The sequence below is a fragment of the Ornithorhynchus anatinus genome, chromosome 5 (assembly GCF_004115215.2).
Source record: "Ornithorhynchus anatinus isolate Pmale09 chromosome 5, mOrnAna1.pri.v4, whole genome shotgun sequence".
NCBI classification, from domain to species: Eukaryota; Metazoa; Chordata; class Mammalia; order Monotremata; family Ornithorhynchidae; genus Ornithorhynchus; species Ornithorhynchus anatinus.
In genome coordinates this window covers 47057999-47084943 of record NC_041732.1, presented here as the reverse complement: position 1 = coordinate 47084943, position 26945 = coordinate 47057999, and the positions used below count along the sequence as shown (strand labels likewise).

Here is a 26945-nt window from a genome sequence, read left to right as displayed (position 1 = left end):
GTGGTACTCTCCTTTCCCATTCAGAAGGAAAAGAAATGGACTTCACCACAGCAAGTTCAATTGCCCTAAAGTGATGGCTCTTGGATCCTGGAATGGGTGATTGAGGGAGGTTGGGGAATTCCTTTTTCTGGAGCTGTTTTTTAATAGGAGAGTGGCTTATTTGTGTGGGGTGGTTAGGTGAGGGATGGCCCATAGACAGGGGGTGAATGAAATGGATATGTCTTCTTTTCTTTATAAGATTCTAGAGGGAAGAAGCCTGGTTTAGTGGATAGAGGATGGACCTGGGAGTCAGGAGGACCTTGGTTCTAATCCCAACTCCCCCACATGTTTGCTGTGCGACCGTGGACAAATCACTTAACTTCTCTGTGCCTCAGTTACCTCATCTCTAAAATGGGGATTAAGACTGTGAGCCCCATGGGGAACATGGACTGTGTCCTCCAACCTGGAAGGCTTCTATCTTCCCAGTGCTCAGTATAGTGCCTGGCACATAATACGTGCTTAATGAATCCCATTTAAAAAAAAGACAGGCAGGGGTATGGTGGAGAATGGGGCAAGATATCGTGTCCACTAGTGGAACTGCAGGTGGGACACAGGGACCCAGGCCTCCCTCTGTCCATTCATCCCATCTCCGCCATTTGTCTGTCGTGTGACCTTAGGCAAGTCACTTAACTTTTCTGTGCCTCAGTTCTCTCATCTATAAAATGGGGATTAAGACTGTGAGCCCTGTGTGGGACAGAGACTGTGTCCAACCTGATTACCTTGTATCTACCCCTGCACTTAGAACAAGGCCTGGCACATAGTAAGTACTTAAAAAATACCATAATTATTATTATTATTACCTGGCCCACTTGGAACTGGCCTGAGCCCTCCCCAAGGCCCAGAAACCCCCCTCTCTCTCTCTCCCCGCACCCTCTCAGCCCAATCCCCACAGGGAGGACAACTGCCCTGGTATCCAGGAGACGTGGAGATAGCAATCTCAGAAGCAACCAGAAACATCTGTCCAAGTCTATGCTCAGTATGCTTATGTGCAGGGAGTGGTAATTGACAGAGGAGAGAGCCAGGGATGCAAACCAAGCCCTGTGCTTAGCAACTTATCCAGAGCCGAGTGACCCGACAGAGCACAGCCCGACAGATCACAGGCAGTGGAACTGGGACAAAGGAGATTCCAGTGACCTATTCCCTTCACCTCTTTCCCCACAGGTCTACCTCACCCACCTATGGTCCCGACTGCCGACAAGTCTTCATGGAGGGGCAGTGGCTGGAAGAGAGGGAATAGGGGTTTGGTTAGTCCCTGAGGTTTTCCAGACCTTCAGCCTGGCTCCCTTCCAGATGGGACTCTGCCTTGGAGGAAATTGTCAGAGGCCCCTCCAGGCCAGCCCCACTGAGGTTTGGCAATGGTTCCCTGCCAAACCTTACTGGTTGCTATCACTGGACTGGGCTGTAGTGAAGGGAGCCGGGCCACATAGCTCGGTGGAGAGCATCTTGGAGTTGTCAAGGACCCGTCTCTGTGAGATGCCCCAGGTCAGTCCCCAGGTCAACCCCACACCTCACCTACACCCGTGCCCGTGCCCAGGCCCACCCCCGGGCCCACCTACCCCCAGACCAGGGAGGCTGCCGCTCTTCGGCCCACTGGCTGCCCCCACCAAGGCCACAGTTCTCCCGCGTCTGCCGGCGGAAGCCATTCCAGGGATGGCTGCTCTCATCGGGGTTCATTGCTGCGTGAAAATGAGCCCATTAGCAGGGAGGAAGTGCTTCGTCTTTTATTGTTTTCTTTTCTTTTTTTGTGTCTCCCCTCTCCCCACCCCACCCGCCCCCTTCTCCTTTCTTATTTGGTCCAGAGATTTCAAATTACACACAAATTCATTGCCATGCAATCAGCACCCTGAGCGGGATTACTCCAGCGTAATTGAATCTGTGGTTCGTGAAAAAATTCTCTCCGCGCTCCCTGCCAGAACAAACAAGAGCCAAGCCCCAGAGCTCTGGGGAAATTTACAAAGAAAACTAGTTAAAGAAAGGAACCGGGGAAACATGGCAGGGTTTAAATAAATGGAAACGGCTGGAAAGCAAAAGGTTTTCTCTATTTGTTTAGTTGTGTTTTATGTGTTCACGGTTATTGCATGAGGCCGTTTAACCCTTTGCCACCCGTGGGGCTGGTGGAAGAAGCCCGGTCTGGGCAGCTTCTCGGGTCCCCAGAGGGCACCAATTTCTCTGCTTTCATGACCTCAGGTGACTCCACACCCTCTCCAAGCTTGGCTCCAGCCTTAGAGTCCATAAAGGCATCTTAATGTCAAGGAGTCAGTGTGACCTAGAGGAAAAAACCATAAGTTAGAGGGCCCAGATTCTAGTCCCAACTCTGCCACTGATCTTCTGTGATACCTGGGGCAAGTTGCTTAACCTCTCTGGGACTCAGTTTCCTCGCCTGTAAAATGAGGATTCAATACATATTCTTCCTACACTTTAGACTGTGAGCCCCATGTGGGACAGAAACTGTGTCCCACCTGATTGTCTTGCATCTACCTCAACGCTTAGCCCAAGCATTTGACACACTGTAAATGCTTCATAATTATCTTAATCAATTATTCTTATGAGCAGGAGAAAATGAGGTCCGATTGATAGGTCAGAAGCATCTATGGAGGACTTTGGGACTGATGAAGCATTTTCCTAATGAGCTAGGCATCATGTCCCTGGGAGAGGGCTGACAGAGAGGGGGTTCTTATTCCCAGGGGACCCAACTACCACAGCATCCCTGAGAATAGGAATGCAGATGGGCTGTGGAGAGAGCAGGGAGTGTGAATGCATTTAGTCGTGTAAATCCTCCCAGTCCCCAAAGCAACTCCAACCACGGATGCCTGGAGAAGATGTTCTCAGAATTTGGCATCTCTCCAAGCCTGTCTTGGTGAGTCCGTGTGTAGCTGATCTGGAGATTTCTCCTTCTCCACTCTCGGAGGAGATGTGTTTATCTGATCCAGAGATTTCTCCTTCTCCACTCTCCGAGGAGATGAGTCTGGAGAATGCTAAGATGCTTATGAAGTGAGAATCAGAGTCTGGAGTCTGTAGGGGTATCTGCTCCCCCTCCCAAAGGAGCATAACCCCCTTGGGTGACCATGGCAACCCCATATCCAAGGATGAGCTCTTAAAGACGGGGATTTCTTTCTATAAGATGACATATAGCGCTGGGTTTGCCCTACATAGAAGCACAGCCAAAACAAAGTCTTCAAGGAGAAGCATTTCTCCTGAAAGCCCCAAGGTAGACCCATTCCAAGTTCCGTCTCCATCATTATCCTGAATTTCTCCAGAGGGGTCCCCTATCAATCACTCAAGAGTATTTACTGAGTGCCTACTATATTGCTGCCCTCACCCACAACCTGTCTCCTACCTGGAATTCCCTCCCCTTTCATATCTGACAGAAGAACATTCTCCTCACCTTCAAAGCTTTATTAAAAGTACATCTCCTACAAGAGGCCTTCCTCAACTAGGCCTTCTTTTTCTCTTCTCCCACTCCCTTCCTCACTGCCCTTGAATTTGCACCCTTTATTCATTCATTCAATTGTATTTATTGAGTGGTATTTGTTAAGCATTTACTATGTGCAGAGCACTGTTCTAAGCACTGGGGTAGAGACAGGGTAATCAGATTGTCCCACATGGGACTCACATTTTTAAATCCCCATTTTTACAGAGGAGGTAACTGAGGCACTGAGTAGTTAAGTGACTTGCCCAAGGTCACACAGCAGACAAGTGACAGAGCCGGGATTAGAACCCACGACCTCTGACTCCTAAGCCCGGGCTCTTTCCACTGAGCCACGCTGCTTCTCCAAGCATTTGGGAGAGTACAATATAACAACAGACACAGTCCCGCCCACAACGAGCTCACAGTCTAGATGGCACAGAAGGGAGGGCAAATACGGGTGAGGAAATGAGAAGTTAGTCAGGGAAGGCTTCTTGGAAAAGATATGATTTTATTGGGGCTCTGAAGATAGTGGTGCTCTTTCAGATATAAAGATGTTGGTTGTTTCAGTCCTTTATTCATCCACTCCTCAGCTTCACAGCATTTACGTACATATCCGTAATTTATTTATCCATATTAATGTTTGCCTCCCCCCAGAATATAAATTCCCTGTGGGCAGGGAATGTATCTACCAATTCTATTATAATCTCCTAAACACTTAGCATGGTGCACATGTTAGGGTTTTAGAAAATACAACTGACTGATTGATTGAGGGTATGATGGTGGTAAAAGACATGATCCTTGTCTACAAGAGACAAAGTCTCCTACGGGGTTGACATATTTTAAAAATGGAGGCATAAACAGGTTTATAGCAGGTGTTCCCAGCCTCAGTGCCTGGGACCCAAACTAGTGTTCCAAGCGGCCCCCAAAAGTTACCAGGGCCAATGCCCCGGTTTCCACCAGGAGAAAAGCCTGCTCAGTTGGGTTAAAGCATTCACTCGTTTACTCCTCTCTCAGAGAAATCTTGCCTTTCACCACTCGCCCCTCTGGCCTCCGGCCCCATCAGCCAAAATGATGCTGATTATGACTGAGAGTTTCTCTGGCACTTTATAGTTGCCAAGGGAGTCACAGCGCTCGCTCTGAATGTACTGTGGCACCGACTTCCTGCAGTTCAGAGAGCCTCAGCTGCCTCCCCCTTCAACCTGTGGAGAGTTGGCCCATTCTATTTGCAGAGAGAAAGGGGAGGTGGAGTGTTGGGGGGGGAGATATGACCTCAGTTGCCTTACTAGATGGGGAATGGGGTCAGGGACAGGAATATGAAGGGCCCAGAACAGGTCAAGTGGGTCTCTGGAACTCATCACATCTCCATTGTCACTGGCCCATTGTTGACTCCCCCATGAAGGAAGAGACTCAGTGGCTGATGTGGATCTAGGACAGCTCGTTGGGGGTGGGCGTGGGAGGAGGTGACCTCCTCAGTCTTCAGCCCTCAGGCCTCTTCCAGATCCATAGAGGCCCAGACAGCGAGGCAGACAGATCAATAAAATCCAGGTAAGGTCAAGGGTCATCCTTTAAGGCCTTTAATAGCTCTGGCGCCATGCAGGGAGAGCATGATCTTTGGCTGGCAGGGGTCCCCAGAGCTAGGTTTCTTGTTCTTTCTCGGTATAAGACGGAAGAATTTGAAGAGCAGGAATTGAAAGAGTTTTCAGTGGTCATCCATTTTTTAACATTTTTTGTTAAGCACTTACTATGTGCCAGGCACTGTACTAAGTGCTGGGGTAGATACAACCAAGCAGGTTGGACACCGTCCATATCCCACGTGGGCCTCACAACCTTAATCTCATTTTTACAGATAGGGAACTGAGGCACAGAGAAGTGCAACGACTTGCCCAAGTATCACACAGCAAATAAGTGGTGCATCCGTGAATAGAACCAAGTCATTTGACTTCCAGGTTCATGCGCTTTCCACTAGGTCATGCTATTTTCCCCATTTTAGGAGGGGAGCACATACCAATTGCGTAGCGGAAATTCCCCGCACCCCCAAGCCTGGGATGCAGACACTTCTGCTGTCGCTGCTGCACCTACCTGCCCCTGTTCCTCTTGGACAGGAAGGAAGAAAAACTTCCTACTTCCTGGACTGCCAGAGTCAGGCGAGGCCCCAGGCAAGGCAGGGTGAGATGGGGAAGGGGCTGTTTCCTAGGCAATAAAAATGTCTGCCTTTCCCAGTTCTCTTTACCAATGTTTGCTATTACCAGGAAACTGCCGAGCGCTTTGCAGGCAATAAAAAGTTCTTTCCTGCTCACCACGCAGTTCCCAGTTCGTGGGATTGCTCCCAGCCAACTTTCGCTCCTGGGAGGGGCAGAAGAGCCATCTGTCGGTCTCTCCCTGGGTGGTGAGAGGAGGATGCCCTATTAGCCATCCTGCTAGAGCTGCAGAGGGCACTGCCAGCCCTCACCTCGGCCCTCCCCAGCCAGTCAATTTAAAGGGCCGGGAACCTCTAGGGCTGGTGGCATTCGGGTCACCATTTGTCTTCTTACTCTCCCAGAGGGAATCTGTTTCCTGCTCAAACCTGCTTAGTTCAGGTCATGAATGGGCCTGTCTGAAGCTCCCCTGGAGATCCTCATCCACCACAGTACCTTGGGGTGGAGGGGAGAGAGGGATTGCTCTCCCTGCACTGAGGAAGCTAGCGAACTTGGGTCAGTCCTGGGTTCAGTCCAGTATTCCCTGACCTTAAAGAGGGTCCAGCAGTTCTGGGTTCCTCTTACTCTCACAAGCTCCTCCACAGCCACCCTCTTTTAAACCGTAGCAGCTGAGTAGACCCCAGGGCTCCAGGACTCAGTCCCTTAGGATTCAATTTTCCATCTCCCCGAGACACCAGTCAGAGAATGGTAAACCACCCACATGGCTGGGCCTAAAGAGCGGAAATTGTGCTGAGATCAAGACAGATAGACCTCGATGACAAAGGATGGGGAGCCGGGAAGCGAGATTCAGGATTCTTCCTTTCCTTTCCCCTCTCCCCGCATCTATTATGCAGTGTGGCAGTACAGCTATTATGTAGTGATGTTCACTCGTCTAATAATCATTTGTAACATGACCCGTTAATTGTGGCTCAGCTGTTCCCATTTCTAGAGGTGCGTGGAAGGGGCTGTGGAAGAGTCACTGCTGAGAAATTGGTAGGGCTTGTTGCTTCAGAGGCTCTAGAGGTTCCGTTAGATTGGAGGCTTCTAGAGACCAGGGTGCTTGCCTTCTACTTCTAGTCTACTAGTAGGTGAACTATCTGTCTGTCGGTCTGCCCCTGTACACTGTAAGTTACTTGTATGCAGGGATTGATTCTACGAACTCTATTGAATTGTACTTTCTCATGCACATTGCTCTTCACAATAAGCACTCAGTAAGTACCACTGATTGATTTATCTTCAGCACCAGGGGTGACTCCTTTAAATATGAAAGTATGTATAAATACTTTCCCAATTACCCAGTTCAGCACTCTATATACAATAGCTGCTTAATGAATCCCACTGATGGTGGTGATGGTGATTCAATCGTATTTATTGAGCGCTTACTGTGTGCTAAGCACTGTACTAAATGGTTATGCAGACCTCTAACTGAAGACAGTCTCACAGCTTCTTCCTTGAGCCCTCCAGGTAACAAATAAGGAATACAGAGAGGGATCTTCAGGTTACAGAATCCCCTGCCAATTGGTTCACTCAGTCTGCTGTCTTCCACTGAGGGCTCTAGACTCATTTCTTCAAGAGCACTCTTGAATACCAGGCCCAGATTGGCTTGACTCCGTGCCTCAACTTACTTACTTGGATTCTTGACTTGACATCTGGAGTTGATGTACTGTCCTTGTCTAGTAAATTGGTGGCTTAGAGAATTGAATTTTCTGCCAATCCCTCAAGAGGACTTGGTGGCATCACCGTACCTATCAATCAATCGATCAATAGAATTTATTGAGGTCTTAAGGAGTGCGGAGCAGTGTATACCAGAAACGAAATACACATACCCTGCCCTCAGGGGGTTTACAAGTATGATGTGGAACACAGGAAAATATGAACGATTTCTCAGAAGCAGGGGCAGGAAGAAGAATGAGAATACAATAGGGTGTATGAATATGAAGGGTGGAATAGAACAATAAATCAGAAGAAATTATGGGACATACATATTAACCAGCAAACCCCATGGGAAGATTGTGGGACTGGGAATCGGCAACCTGGGTTCTAATCCCTGCGCTGCCCCGGGAGCTGCTCTCCCTACCTTTTAGATTGTGAATCACATGTGGAACAGGTATTGGATCTGAGCTGCTGTTCCAGTACCTAGTCCAGCCCTGAGTGTATGCTTGACACATAGTAAGCCCTAAATAAATGCTGTAACTAAGTAGCTGAAGCAAGCAGGGATGGGGGGGAGGCGGTCGGATGCCCTCAAGAGTGAGTTGGGTGAGGGATGGAGAAAGGGGAGGGAGCCACTGGGTGGCCTGAGGCAGCTGTTGATACAGGGAGAAGGTAGATGGCCTAGTGTGAGGCAGTGTGGCCTAGTGGAAAGATAACTGGCCTGGGAGTGAAAAGGGTTCTAATCCCAGCTCTGCCACTTGTCTGCTGTGTGACTTTGAGCAAGTCACTTCACTTCTCTGTACCTCAGTTACCTCATCTGGAAAACAGGGATCGAGACTGTGAGCCCCACATGGGACGGGGACTGTGTACTACTTCATTTGCTTGTGTCCACCCCAGTGCTTAGTAAAGTGCTTGGCACATAGTAAGCGCTTAACAAATACCATCATTATTAAGCTCTGGAGTTTAATAAATAGCCTTCAGCCATCCAGAAGCCAGAGTCATGAGAGAGACTTTCCCTGGGCAATCAGATAAAGGGGCTGGGGGAGGTGGGAAGGGGAGAAGATGATGACACAGAGCCGGAGCAGAAACGAACAGAAGAAACAGAGTTTCGGAAGTGACACCGCTGAGAAATTAGAAGGTCCAGGGGATGGGGAAGGTGAAAGAGGGGAAATGGTAGATCACACTGGGGAGGAGGGGAAAGAGAATGTTGATGGGAACTAAAGGGACTTGGAGGGCGGTGAATAGGAGCAAGGAAGCTGGGGAGAAGGTGGCTAGCCCATTAGAGTCATGGACAGTAGACATGGCAGGCAAAGCCTAGGGAGTCTGTAAAGCCCTCTGAGGGTGGAATTGCTGAAGCAGTTGACTTTCAATAACCTTCTGGGTCAAGAGCAGCAGGTGGCTGTAACTGGGTGTCCATGTTCCACACACTTGGGCAGGGACACCAGGGGCCCGGGGCCTTGCCTGGATCTGCAGGAAATGGAGGAATGGTGAAATTTCTCCCCAGACTAGGCAGCCTGACTGGGCAGCCTGGGCAGCCTGAGGTCTTGAATCAAAGAGGGCCCCAGGTCCCTTGCATTGACCGCCCCGTCGTATGCTGATAATCTAGGGGTACCAGGTCCTTATGCCAGAACTCCATGGCCCAGGGAAGACCTGCATAATAACAATCATGGGACTTAAGTACTTACTGTGTGCCAGGCATTGTAAGCTTTGGGGTAGATACAGGCTAATCAAGTTGGACACAGTCCCGATCCCACATGGGGCTCTCACTCTTTATCCCATTTTGCTGATGAGGTAACTGAGATATAGAGAAGTGGAGTGTCTTGCCCAAGGTCACAACTGTCCCCCAGTTTCATCCAGGATCCCACCCCCAGCTTCACTCCCCTAGACATCAGATTGGATCTGGCTGAGCCCACCTGCAAGGTAAACAAGGGTGAGGTTGGCACGAGCCCCATCGCTCACAGGGCTCGACTCTGGCTGGGTCATATTCATTCATTCAATAGTATTTATTGAGCGCTTACTATGTGCAGAGCACTGTACTAAGCGATTGGGATGAACAAGTCGGCAACAGATAGAGTCAGTCCCTGCCGTTTGACGGGCTTACGGTCTAATGGGGGAGACGGACAGACAAGAACAATGGCAATAAATAGAGTCAAGGGGAAGAATATCTCGTAAAAACAATGGCAAGTAAATAGAATCAAGGCGATGTACAAATTCATTAACAAAATAAATAGGGTAACGAAAATATATACAGTTGAGCGGACGAGTACAGTGCTGTGGGGATGGGAAGGGAGAGGTGGAGGAGCAGAGGGAAAAGGGGAAAAAGAGGGCTTAGCTGCGGAGAGGTAAAGGGGGGATGGCAGAGGGAGTAGAGGGAGAAGAGGAGCTCAGTCTGGGAAGGCCTCTTGGAGGAGGTGAGTTTTAAGTAGGGTTTTGAAGAGGGAAAGAGAATCAGTTTGGCGGAGGTGAGGAGGGAGGGCGTTCCAGGACCGCGAGAGGATGTGACCCGGGGGTCGACGGCGGGATAGGTGAGACCGAGGGACGGTGAGGAGGTGGGCGGCAGAGGAGCGGAGCGTGCGGGGTGGGCGGTAGAAAGAGAGAAGGGAGGAGAGGTAGGAAGGGGCACCCCTGGCAAGGGACGGGGGGGCCGGACCAGGTCAGAGTGGGTCCTGGCATGCTTGCATGTGTTGGGCTCTAGCAGTGTGGCTTAGCACTTGCCCGGGAGTCAGAGGAACTGAGTTCTAATCCCAGCTCTTCCACTTACCTGCTGTGTGACCTTGGGCAAGTCACTTCACTTCTCTTTGCCTCAGTTCCCTCAGCTGCACAATGGGCATCCCCTTGGATTTAAAGTACTCCACCCCCTTGCGCCCTCCTACCTCACCTCGCTACTCTCCTTCTACCACGCAGCCCGCATACTTCACTCCTCGAATGCTTACCTTCTCACTCTACCTCGATCTCACTTATCTTGCTGCCGACCCCTAGCCCACATCCTGATTCTGGTCTGGAAGGCACTCCCTCCTCAAATCCCACAGACAATTACTCTCGCCCCCTTCAAAGCCTGAGGGAGCACCTCCTCCAAGAGGCCTTCTCAGACTAACCCCCTCTTTTCTTCTTCTCCCCCTCCCTTCCATGTTGTCTGGTCTTCCCCGCTCCCAGCTCCACAGCACTTATGTACATATCTGCAATTTATTTATTTGTATTGATGTTTGCCTCCCCTCCCCCCGCCTAGGCTGTTAGCTCATTGTGGGCAGGGAATATGTCTCTTTTTTGTTGCACTGTACTCTCCCAAGTGCTCAGTACAGTGCTCCGCATACAGTAAACACTAAATAAATACGACTGAACGAATGAGTGAATGAATACCGTGTTCTCTGATTATCTTGTACCTATCCCAGTGCTTAGTATAGTGTTTGGCACATGGTAAGCACTTAACAGATACTATTATTATTGTTATTATTATAATTACTAGAACCCTCCAGGGCTTAACATGAAGCAACTGTTTAATAAACACCATTACAACTGCTTAATAAACACCATTACAACAAGGAGCAAGATGAGGGAAAAGAGTCGGTCCCACTGGCAGGTAGAAGACATAAGCCATCTGGCAGAGTGGGTATCCAGGTTCTCTACCCAACCTTCCCCATAACCCAGCCACCGGAACCCGAGCCAATCAGATAGCTGGGAAGAGCAATGATCCAGATGGTTAAATGTCTAGTTCACCTGCCTACTTCAGATCCCGCTTTTCGTTCATGACGAGTCAGCGGCGATCAATCATTCTAGCTAAGAAAAACAGCGTGAAAGCACAGAATCTCCCAGCTCTGCCTTGCCGGGAGGCCTCTCGGAGCCTTGCTGATGGGTATGGAGATGGGTATCTCTTCAGATAATTACAAGCGCTTTGAGCTCCTCTGCGGAATGGAACTCTAAGGAGTCTCTGCAAATCCATAGTTATCATCCTGGCTTCACTGACCCCACTTGATTTGATCCCTGTTTCTGCAGATAGCTCACATCCTTCCCCTTTTCTCACCCGTCCTTTGTGCCCCAAGGCATGTCTCTACTTTTCTACTTTTGTTTTTCAGGATTTGGGAAAAGATGGCTCTAAGTAATTGGACTCGGGAGTCCAACCCGGAATCGCTCCCACCCAGTGAGCCCAGTGAGCCCAGTAGCTGCCGAAGAGCCGAGCCGGTTCATTGACAGCAATTCCCTTCCTCTGGCCTCATCCCCTCACCCCTCTCTGCTCCTCACCGTTCTCTTCAGCCAACAGAGATGGTGGGGGGTGGTGGTTCTGGGAGAGGTGACCGTCCCTCCTGAGTTAATCGAAAACCTGTCAGGTGGGAGTCAGAGGATATGGGTTCTAATCCTGACTCCGCCACTTGTCTGGTGTATGACCTTGGGCAAATCACTTCTCTGCGCCTCAGTTATCTCACCTGTAAAATGGGGATTACGACTGCGAACCCCTTGCGGGACAAACCGACTAACTTGTATCTACCCCAGCGCTTAGACTAGTGCTTGGCACATAGTAAGTCCTTAACAAATACCATCATGATGATCAACAATTCCATCCCAGTTTCCCTGGGGTCGCAGTCTGCCGCTCGGTGCGGGGCAGAGGCGAACATCTTTTTAACTCTACACCTACATATTAATTCATCCTTCCAAACAGGGGACCGGGGGCGGGGAGCAGCAGCAGCAGGAGGGAGGGGGCAGGGATCTGAGAGAGGAGATTGAAAGAGAAGAGATCATGTTCTCTGTGGTTGTTGAATCCTGGACTGGGAGGGTCGGGGAGAGGGGAGAGAGGACAAGGAGCACAGCTGGGAGAGGGCGGGGCGAGTTGGGCCAGCTAGGGAAGATGGAGCTGTCCTTATAATAATTATAGATATTAAGCCAAGAGGGGAGTGGGGACTCGAGTGAGGGAAGGTGATCTCTCCCCAGGGCCCCAGGCCTCAGTGCCAGTCCTTTCCCCAAGGCAGGGGTTAGTGCCCTGGGGCTACCTCCCTAGCCGGTCCCCCCACCGAGGTGCCCCACCCACGCAACAGGGTTAATTCCACTGCAGATTTCTGAGGCGGTTTTCCGGGCCCATAATTCATCTCACGGATGAAAGGCTCAGGAGTTGGAGATGGGTTGATGTCACCAATTAATCACCGGCAGCTCCAATTACAGAGTAATTAACCTTTTAGAGGGTACCGCCCCATAGGCTCGGCCTGCTCCCTCCCCCTCCCACTTTTCCCAGCAGTCAGCTCCTAGAGCCAACCTCCCCCCACACCCTCACCCCCATCAAAGCCAGACCTGGGACCTCCCCCTCTTCCCCCTCCCCGCCCAGCCTGAGGTTCGGTGAAAAGCCTGGGTTGGATGGGGGCGGGGGGAGGGAACCTCAGGAGAGGCAGGGCTAGAGCTGGCAGGAACAGCATGTTTCGCTGAGTTCTGAGCATGGGGGTCCATCCTCTTCCCTCTCCCAGCTCTCACTGTCCCTGCTGCTCCCCCAAACCCAGACTCAAGGAGTACGGGGACCCCTGGGGACCACTCGTCCAGGACTCGGCTGTATTCTAGGCCATCGGGATGGGAAAACAGGGGAAACTCCCAAACTGCTCTGCCCCTCCATCCATCAGTGGAGAATGCTTTGACGATATCTGTCCCCTCCCATTATGCTCTGCTCCACGTGGAAATGGAAGATAGTGGCAGCCTAAGGGTTATTAATAATAATAATAATCGTGGTATTTGTGCCAGGCACTGTTGTAAGCGCTGGGGTGGATACAAGCAAATCAGGTTGGAGACAGTCCTTGTCCTATATGAGGCTCACAGTCTTAATTCCCATTTTACAGATAGGCACAGAGAAGTGAAGTGATTTGCCCAAGGTCACACAGCAGGTAAGTGAGGGAGATGGGATTAGAACCCATTTCTTTCTGACTCCCAGGCCCATGCTTTATCCACTAGGCCATGCTGCTCCCGGGCAGGGTCACACTGACCTACTCAAGCTCTAGCATCCTTCCTCCTACCCACTTTCTTTTCCTCTGGGCAGGGATGGGGAAAGCACCACGCCCCCAGATTTCAGTTGCTTTGGGATTCTCAGTGGGTAACCGGGTCCTTCTTGAATCCACCGGCCTCTTTCTCCCTCTTATATTTCCTAAATTTATTCGCCCAAAGTAACTCCCACTGGACTGTGACTCTCTGCATTCCCACTCCTCCTCTTCTTCCCTCCCACTCTGTACTGGCCCCCAGGCCGTCTCCAAATTCAGCCAGAGTTCAGCTGGGCATCTTACTCACTAGGCTAAAGGGATCTGAGAGAAAAACAGCCAGTCAGTGATATTAACTGAGCACTTACTGAATGGAGACCACTGTGCTTAACACTTGGAAGTGTATATTGAATGGAAAATACATGTGTGCTGTCCTCGAGGAGCTTCAGTCTAATGAAAAAAGGAGAGTGTGGCCCAGGGGATAGAGCACAAGCCTGGGAGTGAGAAGGACCTGGGTTCTATTCTCAACTCCACCACTTGTTTACTGTGTGAACTTGGGCAACTTATTTCACTTCTCTGTGCCTCAGATTCCTCATCTGTAAAATAGGGATTAGTACTGTGAGCCCCATGTGGGTCAAGGACTAATGTCCAACCTGATTAACTTGTATCTACCCCAGGGCTTAGTACAGTGCCTAGAGCACAGTAAGCACTTAACAGATATCATAAAAATAAAATGGGGAGGACATAGAGTGGGCTTTTGGAAGCATATTCCAAACTGGTCATGTCAGTCAATCAGCCCTAAAGGGTGAGGAGCCGAAAGTCCAGAATAGGACAGAACTAGCTGTGGAAACTATTCCAGAGAGAGAAAATCACGAAGGAAATGAAGAGAAAGAGAAAGGGAGGGTCGCGGGAAGAGGGAGACTTTAGAATTAGATGGATTCGAGTTACAGTGAGAAAAACTCAAGGAAAAAATTAGGATCTAGGCAGAGTCCAGTCATAGAGTGGCCATTGGTCTGTATGTCAGCTGGTCTGCCCCCAGGCTGTTATGGAGATGGCACCAGAAGCCTTTATGCCCATTGTTTTTATTTGAAGCTCCCAGCTCCTTCTGTGCCAAATCCTACTGCCGCGTTCAGAAGTGGTACCAGAGTTTCCAAACTCCTGGGAGGAGAATGCAGTGTATTTAGAGGAGTTGGGGGTTGTTCAGAGTCCCCCGCCAACCCGCCCCAGACAAAACACTCTAACTAAATTGGGGTACAGTTGGAGGAATCAACCATTTCTTAGCTAGACTAGACCCACAGCTCTGCACAGCTTGTGTTCATCCATACCTGCTGTTAGACTGTAAGCTTCTTGAAGGCAAGGACAGTATTCAATTATACTGTCCCATGCACTTTCTTCAGTGCTCTGCACAGAGGAGCCAAAACATCACTCAGTAGGACAGCCAAAACATCACTCAGCATGCAGTCAATGCTCAATAAATACCACCGATTTATTGGTTGCTACCCTGCAGTCAGTCGGAGCCAGGTCTTCTCTGCAGCATGAAACTCCCATAATTTTCTCTTCGCTCGCCTTCACCAACTAAACTCCTTTAGCCCTTCCTTCCTAAGGGAGAGGAAACTGGGCTTCTATGGATAAACCTCCATTCCCAGCTGGCTTGGGGGTGGGGGTGGGAGCAATTCACTAGTTCATATTGCTCAGGCCCTCTCCTCCGCTTGCAGCAGAGAATGAAGGGGGAGAGCCTTTAAAGGACCTCCCCCTTGCCTCTAAAATTATTGGTGGTATTTTTAAGTGGCTACTATGTGCCAAGCACCATACTAAGCACTGGGGTAGATACAAGATAATTAGGTTGGGCACAGTCTCTGTTCCGCATGGGACTCAGAGTCTAAGGGAAAAGAAGAACAGGTATTGAATTCCCAACTTACTGATGAGGAAACTGAAGCACAGTGAAGTTAAGTGTCTTGCCCAAGGCCACACAGCAATCAAATGGCCAAATCGGGATTAGGACCCAGGGCCTCTGACTCCCGGACTCCTGCCTTTTCCACTAGGCCTTGTTGCCTCTCTAACCCCTGCCTCTGCCCTCATCCCCTTTCCCTGCTCCTGCCTCTATCCTATCCACGGTCACCTGCCCAGTGTCCCCTCTCACTGTATCTAACAGGAATCGCCCGCAAGCTCAGTCTCAGCTCCCCATTACTAGGACTTTCCAGTATACAGTGTCTATATCAGAGGGCCCTGCCTTCTCACTCCTGCTGCGCCGTTGTACCCCATTCCCTAGCTCAGCTCTGCTAGTGCCCTGAACTATAAATAACACTGTCTCCACGTCCTCTCGCCCCTTCCTGCCTTCCATGAGCGCCAGGCAGCTTGGACCAAGGAGTGAGCTGGTCTCTGCCGCTCACCCAGACAGCCTGGACTTGCCGCAGTTCAGCTTCCTGCAGATGACCTCAGAAGGATATAAAGCAGATACGAGTGGGAGGGCAGGACCCTGGCAGAGGCTTGCATGCCAAAGCCCAGCTGTCCAGACCAATCAGCCATATCTCTTCTTAGCCCCCAAAAGCTAATCTGTTCCCAGCCCAGTTCTCAGGGTTTTGGGTCTGTTCTAGGGAGGGTCCAGAGTGACTTATTCTTGCCACTTCTGAATCGATTTTTTCACACTTGCATTGATTATCTCTTTGTGCAGCTTATCTCCCTTACTAGATGGTAAGCTCCTGGAGGGTAGGAACCCAGATATGCTTTTTGATGATAAGGAGGAGGAGGAGGAGAGGAGGAGAAGGACAAGGAGGAGGGTGACGAGGCGGAGGACAAGGAGGAGGAGGACAAGGAAAAGGAGGAGGAGGAGAAAGAGGAGGAGGAGAAAGAGGAGGAGGAGGAGGAGAAAGAGGAGGAGGAGGAGAAGAACTGTGGTATTTGTTAAGTACTTATTATGTGCCAACCACTGTACCGCACACTGGGGTAGATATTAGATAATGAGGGTGGATACAGTCTCTATCCAACATGGGGCTCACAATCTAAGTGGGGAGAGAGAATACGCATTTCATCTCCATTTTGCAGTTGAAGAAACTGTGGCACAGAGAAGTTAAGTGACTTGCACAAAGTCTCACAGCACACAAGTAGCAGAGTTGTCATTAGAATGCAAGTCCCCTGACACCCGGGCCCGGGCTCTTACCACTAGAACCGCTACAGATGGTCCAGGAAGACTGACTGCCTGATTCCCAAATGGAGGCTTGGCCGTTCCCTGGGTGAACCAGACCCCCTAATTGGTCCTGGCACTAACTGGCTCCCAGGATGACCAGAGCCACCTGTAACTTCTCCGAACCACCATCCGCCCTAGAGGCTATATCAGAGCAGGGAAAGGCAGGAAGGTTGTGGGGTGAAGGGTCATTTCCCTGTCCCTTGGTCCCTTGCCCCACCCAGTATTGCCCTCAGTAGGATTTTTGAAGAAACCAAAGAGGGACAGGCCTTCAGGAGCAATTTTCCTCAACCTCCTGCTCCAGGGCCGGCTTCAGATGGCTTCAGCCAGGGAGGTGACTAGCTAATGGTGCAGGAGTTGGGGGCGGGGAAGGGGGCGGTCGGGGAGGGAGTCACGGGGCAGCAATGGAGAGACTGCCGTTCGACTGCAGAGTGGAGGCAGTTGAAAATTGGCAGATTCCACCCTCCCTCTGCCCAAGCCAGAGCCGACATGTATGTGAAACAGGAATCTGGAGGGGGACGCAATGGCTGTAGAACGAGGGAGGGGGTCCAGGAGCCCCCACAGCAGAAACATCCGAGATTCAGGTGTTTGAACAGATTTCGGCACGACTCCCTTACATTACATTGTGTCTGCACACAGAAAAAAAAAAAAAGTGACGTCATATGGAATGGGCTGGGGAGGGTGGGGGAGGAAAAGGAGACGATGAATTCTCCCCACTTCCAGGTGGCCAAAATGTCCGAAACCAGGGCCTGCGCTCGGCACACGACCACGGCCAAGCCGGAGAATCGAGGCCGTTACCAATCCACTCTGGCCTCTGTTCGGCAACAAGCGGGGCGGGTAGGACTGTGGGCACAGGCAGCCGAGGGAGTATCCGGGCAGACCTGCAGGTATCTGGGGGCAGTGTGGTTTTGTGGCTGACCGACTGTGCGACTGTGTGGCTGGGCGGCTGGGTGTCTGTGTGGGTTGTTCAAAGCCAATTAAAAGTGTGTGCTGCCTTTTGCAGGGTAGGCTCCTTCCTGGCACAGCCGCTTCGCTGGATCTGTCTGACCTTTAAGTATTTCCAGGCAAGGGCTGATGGTTTTATATGGAAAATGGAAATTAATTTATACAGCATGAAGCTCCATTTAATTCACAACTAAACCCAAAGGCAAAATGTACTTATCTTTTATCATCTTAACCTGAGCTGGGAATTATTGATTCCTGCTGCTTGTTGCACCAAGAAATACATTTGTCCTTCATTCCAGACTTTGGTAATTACTTTTTTAATCTCATTTTTGACATATGAGGTTCTGTACAAACATTATCATTGTTGTTGTTTTTAATTTGCATTTTCCAATTCCCTCTGACATACGCCAGCACGTGTGCGTACACACACGCGCGCACGTATACACAGACAGGCAAGTATTCTCAGGCTTCTAGTTGCAAGTGGATGCTCAGGCACTCATCTGAGTCCCCCCGTCCAAGTTGCCAGTCCCCGGTCCTGTTGGCCTGGTCCAGAAACCTCGTTGAAGCGCCCACCCTGCCGTGGCTGGCCCTTGGCTACCCTCCGCTACCCAGGCCATCCAGGGGCAGGTCTCTCACCTCCATGCCCCGCCCTTTGCGCTGTTCTCACCCCTAAGATGAATAGCTCTCTGTGGTGCCCGTCTTCCCCTCTAAGGAAGCAGCGTAGCTTAGTGGATCGACACGGGCCCGGGAGTCAGAAAGAGCTGAGTTCTAATCTCAGCTCCGCCTCGTATCTGCCGTGTGACCATGGGCAAATCATTTCACTTCTCTGGGCTTCAGTTCCCTCATCTGCAAAATGGGGATTAAGAGTGTGAGCCCCATGTGGGACAGGGACCGTGTCCAACCAGATTAACTCGTATCTATGTCAGCATTTAGAACAGTGTTTGACACATAGTAAGCACTTAGCAAGTATCATACTTATTATTATTGTGGGCTCCCAATTGCTCCCGGCTGATTGGGCTTACAGATTCCAGCCTAACCACTCTCCCGTGGCATCCCACACCAGGCTGGCTCAGAGAGGCTGAGGAATCGCAGCTGCAGGGGGGTGGGCACGTGCCAGGCCCCAGCTGCATCTCCCCTCCTGCAGCTCCCATGCTGTTGCTGCCTTTCCCCACCCTAAAGCCCCTTCCTGTCTGCAGCCTCCCTGCTGTGGCGTGCCCCAGAACAAAGCTTCCTTGAAGAGCGGGCACCTGCGAGCTGCAATTAGGGCCTCCTTTGTGAGCTCATTCAGCGCCTCGCCATCGGGAACCGGGCGGGATGGGCTTGGGGAGGAGAGCGAGGGCATCCAAGTGACTGACCGGGTGGACGTCTCGGCGGAAGCGGGGGCTGAACATTGTGTGTTTGTGTGTGTGTGTGTGTGTGTTTGTGCATGCACGCAACGACTATATCTAGCTCGCAAGAAGCTGTGGGGGCCGGTTCCCCAGCCGGGGGAATGTGGTGTGGGGGTGAAGGTGTAAATGTGCATTTCCTGGAAGTGGACACCCAGCTCCAAAGCTTGAATTAAAATCTCTCGGAAACCCCAAATCTAGCTCCTCCGCCTCCTTTCCGCGTAAATCGCAGGTGTTGGTAGGGGGCCTCGGGGGAGCAGCTGAGATGGGAGTGAAGTGGGGAATGGGAGGGGGGAACTGGGGTGGGAGGGAGCCTCGATTCTGGGGAGGGTGCCTAGAAATGCCAGTATGCCTGCATGTGTTCGGGTCTGTACACATTTCTGTGAGCGTGCAAAAGGGAGCGTCTGTTTCGTCTGGCACACGCGAGTAGGTGGCTGTCTCTGAATGCACACCAATGGTTATCTACATTTCTCAGTGTCTTCGTGTGCGTGGATATGTGCAAATGCGTCCAGATGGAGGAGTACGTATGTGTGGGTGGGTGAGAGGGTGCCTACGGATTGCCAGGTGGGGGAAGGGTTGGGCCGAAGCGGGACTCGGGGTTGCCCTTGCCCTTGGCGGACAACCGTCACCCCTGTGACTGTCACACGGCCCGGACCCCGAGACCCCGCCTGCCTCCTTCACTGGGCAGACCCTGCAGGGAGGTACCGGGGCCTTTCCCTGAACTGGGGGGAGAAAGAAAGGCAGATCTGGGCCAGATGGGTTTCTTCTGGTTTTGAGCCCCCCTTTGCTCCTCTTTGGCGTGGAGGTGGGGGGCGGGCCTGCTTGGAGGGGAGAGTTTCGCGGGTGCAGGAGCGGGGCTGGATCCTGGGGGTGAGGGTGAGACTCCAGCGCTTAGAACAGTGCTTGACACAGAGTAAGCGCTTAACAAATACCATCATCATCAGGCTTTGGGGAACAGAGCCCGCCCTTCAGGATCTTCCATCAGTCCGGCCAGAGTAAAGATGGTTCAATTTCTATAGGCCCCACCCGGGGCTGTCCAGCGGAGGATGAGCGCAACCTCCGGAGAAAGGGGGAAGGGGCCCGGGAGACCGATGGAGGGTCCCACCCCAATCGTTCAGAGGGGCTGTCGTCGAAGTAGAAACTGGCTTCGTGTCTCTGTTGCTTTGATCCATGGAGTCTGCCGGGTGTTGATGAAAAGGGAAGGGGAGCCGGGTTCTGGCAAACGTATGGCCCTATAGAGTCACCCAGATTGGGCCCCCCATTCAGGTGACGCCAAGATCCACACTCCCCACCTCGGCGGGAAGCCCCTCGGGGAACTGCCTCCTCATCAAGATGGCAGAATCCATCCTGAGGCCCAGCCCGAGGCCAAGTTGAAAGTCTTGCAGAGTCGGGATCCGGATGAACCCCAGGAGGGAGAAGTCGGTGGCCTGGGAGGGGATGTGTTTCGAGACCTCCGTGCCAGCCGGCTACCGGCTAGGACCCCGGGGAGGGGCAGAGAGAGGGGGCTCCACCCAATCGTCCGCCCTCCGGCCTCACTCCACCGTCCCACCCACAAACAGGCCCCTCGGGAAAATCTGTCTCTCCCCTTGCTTATCCCCAAATCATCCCCAAATTATCCTTTATTGGGGATAATTGCTTATCCCCAAATTAGACCCATAATACAGGGGGAGCGGTGGGTGGTGGGAGCCCCCTCCCAGTCACCCGAGATCAAAGAACAGATTGGCCAAGCATCTGTGAAGGAGTGTCGGAGCCGAGAGAGGGAGAAGAAAGGAGGCTGAGCGAGTCCGGGGAGCGGAGGAGCCAAGGCTTCGGGGTGAGGTGGGCGGCCGGGGGCCGGGGGGCCGGGAACCGGGCCGGGGGCGCCACCTGCTGGCCTCTCGGAATATTGCACGGCTCCGGCCGGCCTGGTTGGTGCCGGGGGGGGGGCGGGCGGGTTCCGCTCCACCACCCCTTAGTGGGACCCATCAGGGGACAGAGCGTTAGGGTGGCTAGCAAGGGGATGCCTGTGCACCTGTACGCGTGCATGTGCGCACCAGCCCAACTAAGCATCTGGGTTCCTAGTGAGAGACAGCCCGGCCCCGCGGTTTGCCCTAAGAAGCGGTCAAAACAGGTGTGGCTCTTCTCTTCCACTCCTCTTCCTTCCCTTCCCCTCCTCCTGCAGCTCATTCTTTCCTCCCTTCCTCTTCTTCTCTTCCCTTCCTCCTCCCCCTTCCCTTCCCCTGCGCCTGCAGCCCGTTCTTTCCTCCCTCCTCTTCTCTTCCCCTCCTCTTCTTCCCTTCCCCTCCCCCTGCAGCCCATTCTTTCCTCCCTTCCTCTTTTTCTCTTCCCCTCTTCCTCCTTCCCTTCCCCTCCTCCTGCAGCCCGTTCTTTCCTCCCTTCCACTTCTTCTCTTCCCATCCTCCTCCTTCCCTTCCCCTCCTCCTGTAGGCCATTCTTTCCTCCCTTCCACTTCTCTTCCCATCCTCCTCCTTCCCTTCCCCTCCCCTCCTCCTGCAGCCCGTTCTTTCCTCCCTTCCTCTTCTTCTCTTCCCCACCTCTCCCTCCTCACCGGCCAGGGTCAGCTTTGCTCGCCACAAGCCCGCTCAACTCTGGGCCACTGAGTCACAGAACCCATCTAAGGCCTGCATCAGACACCCAGTATTTCTGCTTCTCTGTGATCTCTCTCACTTCCCCGGCCCTCTTTCTTCCTGACATCTCTGGGGCCCCCAATTCCCTATCTCACCCCATGCTTCCGCCCTCCCAAAGAAAACCAATGGCCTGAATCTGCTCATTCTCAGGGAGGAATGGGGACCTTTGAGGTCACATGGCCACTGCCCAGTTCAGCCCTTGCAATCGCAAAACCTCCAGCGATTTTCAGAATGGTGAGGACCAAGGCCCCAGTATCAGTAAGCCTGGGAATGAGGGGACCTGGATTCTAGTCTTGGCTTTGCCTCTTGCCTTCTGGGTGACCTGGGGCAAGTTATTTAATTTTTCTGTGCCGCGGTTTCCTCATCTGTAAAATGGGGATTCAATACCTGTTTGACCTCCAACTTACTCTGTGAGCCCCAAGTGGGACAGGGACTGTGTCGAACCTGATTATCTTTTATCTTCCCCAACGCTTAATGCAGTGCTTGGCACATTGCAAGCCCTTAATAAATACCATATTGTATTGTTAGCCTGTTGGTTGACCTTGGGCAAGTCATTTGCTTTAGTTTCCCCATCTGTAAATTGGGGATGTTAACTGCCCTCCTTTTACCACGCGAGCTGCATGAGGGTCAGGCACTGTGTCTGATCTGTTTATCTGGTCAATACTCCAAGAGTCAGCCCGGTGCTCATCTCCGAGTCAGGGCTTCACAAATATCATTAAAGGAAAATGACAGGCCGAGTTTGGGGCTCTCAACAAGGTTTCCTGTTCTAGGGCGATGTCTTTGCCCAGGTCGCAGGTGGCGCCATGAAGTTTTTTTGTGTGTTTCTTTAAAAAGGGGGGCAGTCGGGTAGAAGGAGAAGAGAATAGGGGTAGCTATTCAGGGGCCCGTCCCCTTGCCCCTGGGGAACCCCTTCATTCATTCATTCAGTCGTACTTATTGAGCGCTTACTGTTTGCAGAGCACTGTACTAAGCACTCGGAATGTACAAATCGGTAACAGTTAGAGACAGTCCCTGCCCTTTGACGGGCTTACAGTCTAACTGGGGGAGACAGACCGACAAAAACTACAGCAATAAATAGAATCAAGGGGATGAACATTTCATTAAAACAATAGCAAATAAATAGAATCAAGACTCCCTTCAGGAGTATCCCCACCCAGTCGGATCTCACTTCCTGCCAATCAGATCCTCTTCTCCTTCTTCTTCCCCCTACCCACCCCTCAGCTCCTTCTCGCTGTGCACCGTAGGAAAAGCACCATGGCAACCACCAATGAGAGTGCCCGGCACCGCACCAGCATCTCCAGGAGGCAGCACCACCTGTAGCTTGCGACCTGTAGCTTCTCGCCAGCATCTCTCGAGTTCTTCCCTTGGAAACCAGGCTGTTTCCCCCAGCAACGGCTCCTCCAATCAGTAGTGGGATCAGGCGGAGCTCCAGACAGAGAGTGAGGCAGGGAGGGGGAGGGGGGAGAAGGGGAGTCGGCTTTTGACGTGCGGAAAAGCAACAGGAGATGGGGAGAGCGAGGGACTTGGAAAGCATCTCCCCACTGGGCGGAAGAGAAAAAGGACTAGAGCCTGTGACTCAGATATCCAGCTGGGCTCCTTGCCCAGGACAATCTCAATGAATCCTCCAAACCCACCATTATTGAAGGGGGTGAGGCAGATGGAAAGCCTGGGATAAGCCGTTATGAGGCAGGGTTGGAGGTGGGTTGGGGGATGGGGAGAAAAGGGAGATGGTGGAGAACAAAGGAAAAGGTGTTTACTTAAGGCAGTGGTACATACCCGGGCATTGTGCCAGAGATGAACCTTGAAAGAAGTGGGGAAGGGAAAGGGAGGAAGAGAGGGAAAGTCCAGGAACATAAGGAAGACCCACTTTGCCACAATGGCACAAGGAGCCCTGAAAGGACAGGAATCTGACCTAATAATAATGATGATGAGGATAACAATATTTGCTAAGCACTTACTATATGCAGAGCGTTGTACCAAGCACTGGGGAAGATACAAAATAATCAGACCCCACATCAGGCTCACAGTTTAAGTAGGAAGGAGAACAGATATTCAATCCTCATTTCGCAGATGAAGAAACTGAGGCCCAGAGAAGTTAAGTGGCCAACCCAAGGTGACGTAACAGGTGGCAGAGCCAGGATTAGGACTCCCGAACTCTGACTCCCACGCCTATGCTCTTTTTCCTAGGCAACATTGCTTCCCAGACCTTCTGACTCTGCCCAAGAGCTGTGACCATCAGAATGGGACTGGATGAGGGGGAGGGACATCAGAGGCAAGCTGTGCTCGTAGGAATCAACCCTCAGGAACCCACCTGCGGTAATAGCCAGCTACCTGACTCCAAACCTCATGACCACAATCACCCTCTAGACTATAAACTCGTTGTGGGCAGGAATGTGTCTACCAACTCTTGTATTGTATCCCCAAAGGCTTAGTACAGTGCTCAGCACACAATATGCGTTCAATAAATACCAATGATTAAATGATTGACTGCAATCCCATCCAAACTGCCAAACAGTGAGCCAGCTGCCAAAACGAAATAATTTTGTTCTATCTGGAGGGCGGGCATTATGGTTACATTATAATGTTAATTGGGCCAAGTTCTGCCCCTGTCTCCCATCTTCCACCCAAGGAATGCCTGGAAATCTCATGGCAGTTGTCCACGTCGGTCAGGTGGGCAAAGGATCTGGGTCAATCCAACTGTTTGGAATCCTATTTTGAGTGTGCACATCAGTTCTGAAATAGTGAGTAGAGATTATTTTCCAAATTCACTGCTCCACTTTCTTCCCTCAGACATGGCCTTATAGTTTTGCAGTCAGAACCCCTCAGCCTGTCAGTCAATCAGTCGATTAATGGTATTTATCAAGCACCTTCTATGGGCAAAGAACTACACTAAGGGTCGGGAGAGTACATCAGAAGCAAAACCACACTGGCATCATCATCACAAGGACTTTACAATCTAATGGGGGTGGACAGATAGTCAAAAATGATTGACAACTAGTGGGAGCAAGTGGAAGAACAAGGGAGTAAAAGGAAGTAAGCTAATAATAATGATGATGGTATTTATTAAGTATTTACTATGGACCAAAATACGTAGTAGATACGAAACAATCATATTAGACAGTTCTTGTCCCACACAGATTTTGCCATCTACTGTACTCTCATTTTACAGATGAGGAAACAGAGGTCCAGAGAATAATAATAATGATGATGATGGTATTTGTTAAGTGCTTACTCTGTGCAAGAGACAGGGAAACAGCATAGTTTAGTGAAAAGAGCAGAGGTTTGGGAGTCAGCGGACGTGGGTTCTAATCCCGACTATGCTACCTATCTGCTGTGTGACCTCGGGCAAATCACTTAACTTCTCTTTCCCTCAGTTACCTCATCTGTAAAATGGAGATTAAGACTGTGAGCCCCAAGTAGGACAACCTGATTACCTCGGGTCTATTCCAATGCTTAGACCAGTGCTTGACACATAGTAAGCACTTAACAAATACTATTGTTATTATTAATAAGCACTGGGATGTATACAAGCAAATCGGGTTGGACACAGTCCCTGCTCATCAAGGGGCTCACAGTCTTAATCCCCATTTTACAGATGAGATCACTGAGGAACAGAGAAGTAAAATGACTTGCCCAAGATCACAAAGCAGACAAGCGGCAGAGCTGGGATTAGAACCCAGGACCTTCTGAATCCCAGGCCCGTGCGCTATCCACTTCACCAGAGAAGTTAGATGACTTGCCCTCACTCACCCAGCAGACAAATGAAGGAGCTAGAACTAGAAACAGATCTTGAATTCCCAGTTCTATGTTCTTTCTACTTGGGCACAGGGAACGTGTCTACCAACTTGGTTGTTTTATGTTCTTCCCAAGGGCTTAGTACAATAATCTGCACACAGTAAGCCCTAAATAAATACCTCTGATTGATTACCTCTAGGCCATGTATCCTGTCCAGCTCTTCTTGAGAGCAAGGAGGAAGAACGGCCCCTGAATATCTGCCTGCCTCTAATAATAATAATAATTATATTTGTTAAGCACTTACTATGTGCCAGGCACTGTACTAAACGCTGAGGTAGATATAAGAAAATTGGGTTGGCCACAATCTCTGACCCACATGGGACTCAAAGTCTTAATCAAATGATGTGTATATATCTATGACCCTATCTTAATGGTATTGATGCCTGACTACTTGTTTTGTTTTCCTGACCGACTCCCCCTTTTAGACTGTGAGCCATTGTTGGGCAGCGATTGTCTCTATCTGTTGCCGATTTGTACATTCCAAGCGCTTAGTACAGTGTTCTGCACACAGTAAGCGCTCAATAAATACGACTGAATGAATGAATGAATCCCCATTTTACAGATGAGGTAACTGAGGCACAGAGAGGTTAACTTGCCTAAGGCCACTCAGCAGACAAGTGGCAGAGCCAGGATTAGAACCCTCTGACTCCCAAACCTGTGCTCTATCCAGTTTGCAGCATCTCCAGCTGCTCCTGAGAAGACAGAAGGCGAGTCGTGATCAAGAGCACGAGCTTTGGAGTCAGAGGTCATGGGTTCGAATTCCTGCTCCGCTACTTGTCAGCTGTGTGACTGTGGGCAAGTCACTTAACTTCTCTGGGCCTAAATTCCCTCATCTGTAAAATGGGGATTAACTGTGAGCCTCATGTGGGACAACTTGATTACCCCGTATCTACCTCAGCGCTCAGAACAGTGCTCTGCACATAGTAAGCGCTTAACAAATACCAGCATTATTAAACCGATGAAGTTCATTGTTACGAGGGGAAACGTCGGGAACAGAACCCATCCGTTCTGCTTCGTCCCCCAAGAGAGGAGGCTCCTCCCGGCCCATTGCCTTCCAGAGGTGAGCAGAATGTCTTTTGTCTGTTGTAATCTGAGACCCCCATAATCAACAGCCCCGCACTCTCTATCCTTCAACTTCTCGATCTGTAGATTAGGGAGTGGAATTATTGCCGTCTTGTACAGGACAAGAGCCAAGTGATGGGATCAGCTGGCTAACACAGTAAGCGCTCAATAAATACAATTGAATGAATGAAAGTGGGATCAGGACTCCAGTCAGGACTGCTCTCTTTCCAAGGGAGTCCCAGTAGGACACTTTTCCTACTCTAACTACTCTACCCCCTCTCTCTCCAACACCCCCTCTCCCCTTGCCACCCTGGCAGAGCCAGGACACAAAGCAAAGGAGCAGGAAATCATCTGGCCTGCTCCATGAACCTGCTCCCTGCCAGACGCAAACTCTAGTCTTTCCCAAGGCCCAGCTCAGGCCGAGGTTCTGCCTTTCCAGCTTCTTCCCCCAACCCCACATGCCACAGATTCTTTCATAATAGTAATAATTATGGAATTTGTTAAGCGCTTACTATGTGCCAGGCACTGTACTAAACGCTGGGGTGGATACAAGCAAATCGGGCTGGGCACAGTCCCTGTCCCACACGGGGCTCACCGTCTCAAACCCCATTTTACAGATGAGGTAACTGAGGGAAAGAGAAGTAAAGTGATTTGCCCGAGATCACACAGCAGACAAGTAGCGGAGCTGGGATTAGAACCCATAACCTCTTGACCCCCAGGCCCGTGCTCTATCCACTAC

At 51.0% G+C, this 26945-nt stretch overlaps 1 long non-coding RNA gene across 1 annotated transcript in view; it reads left to right on the top strand.

Annotated features, from left to right (window-relative positions):
* Positions 1 to 26945, top strand: part of LOC120638376 — a 99334-nt gene that overhangs the window by 46901 nt on the left and 25488 nt on the right. The window lies entirely within an intron of this gene.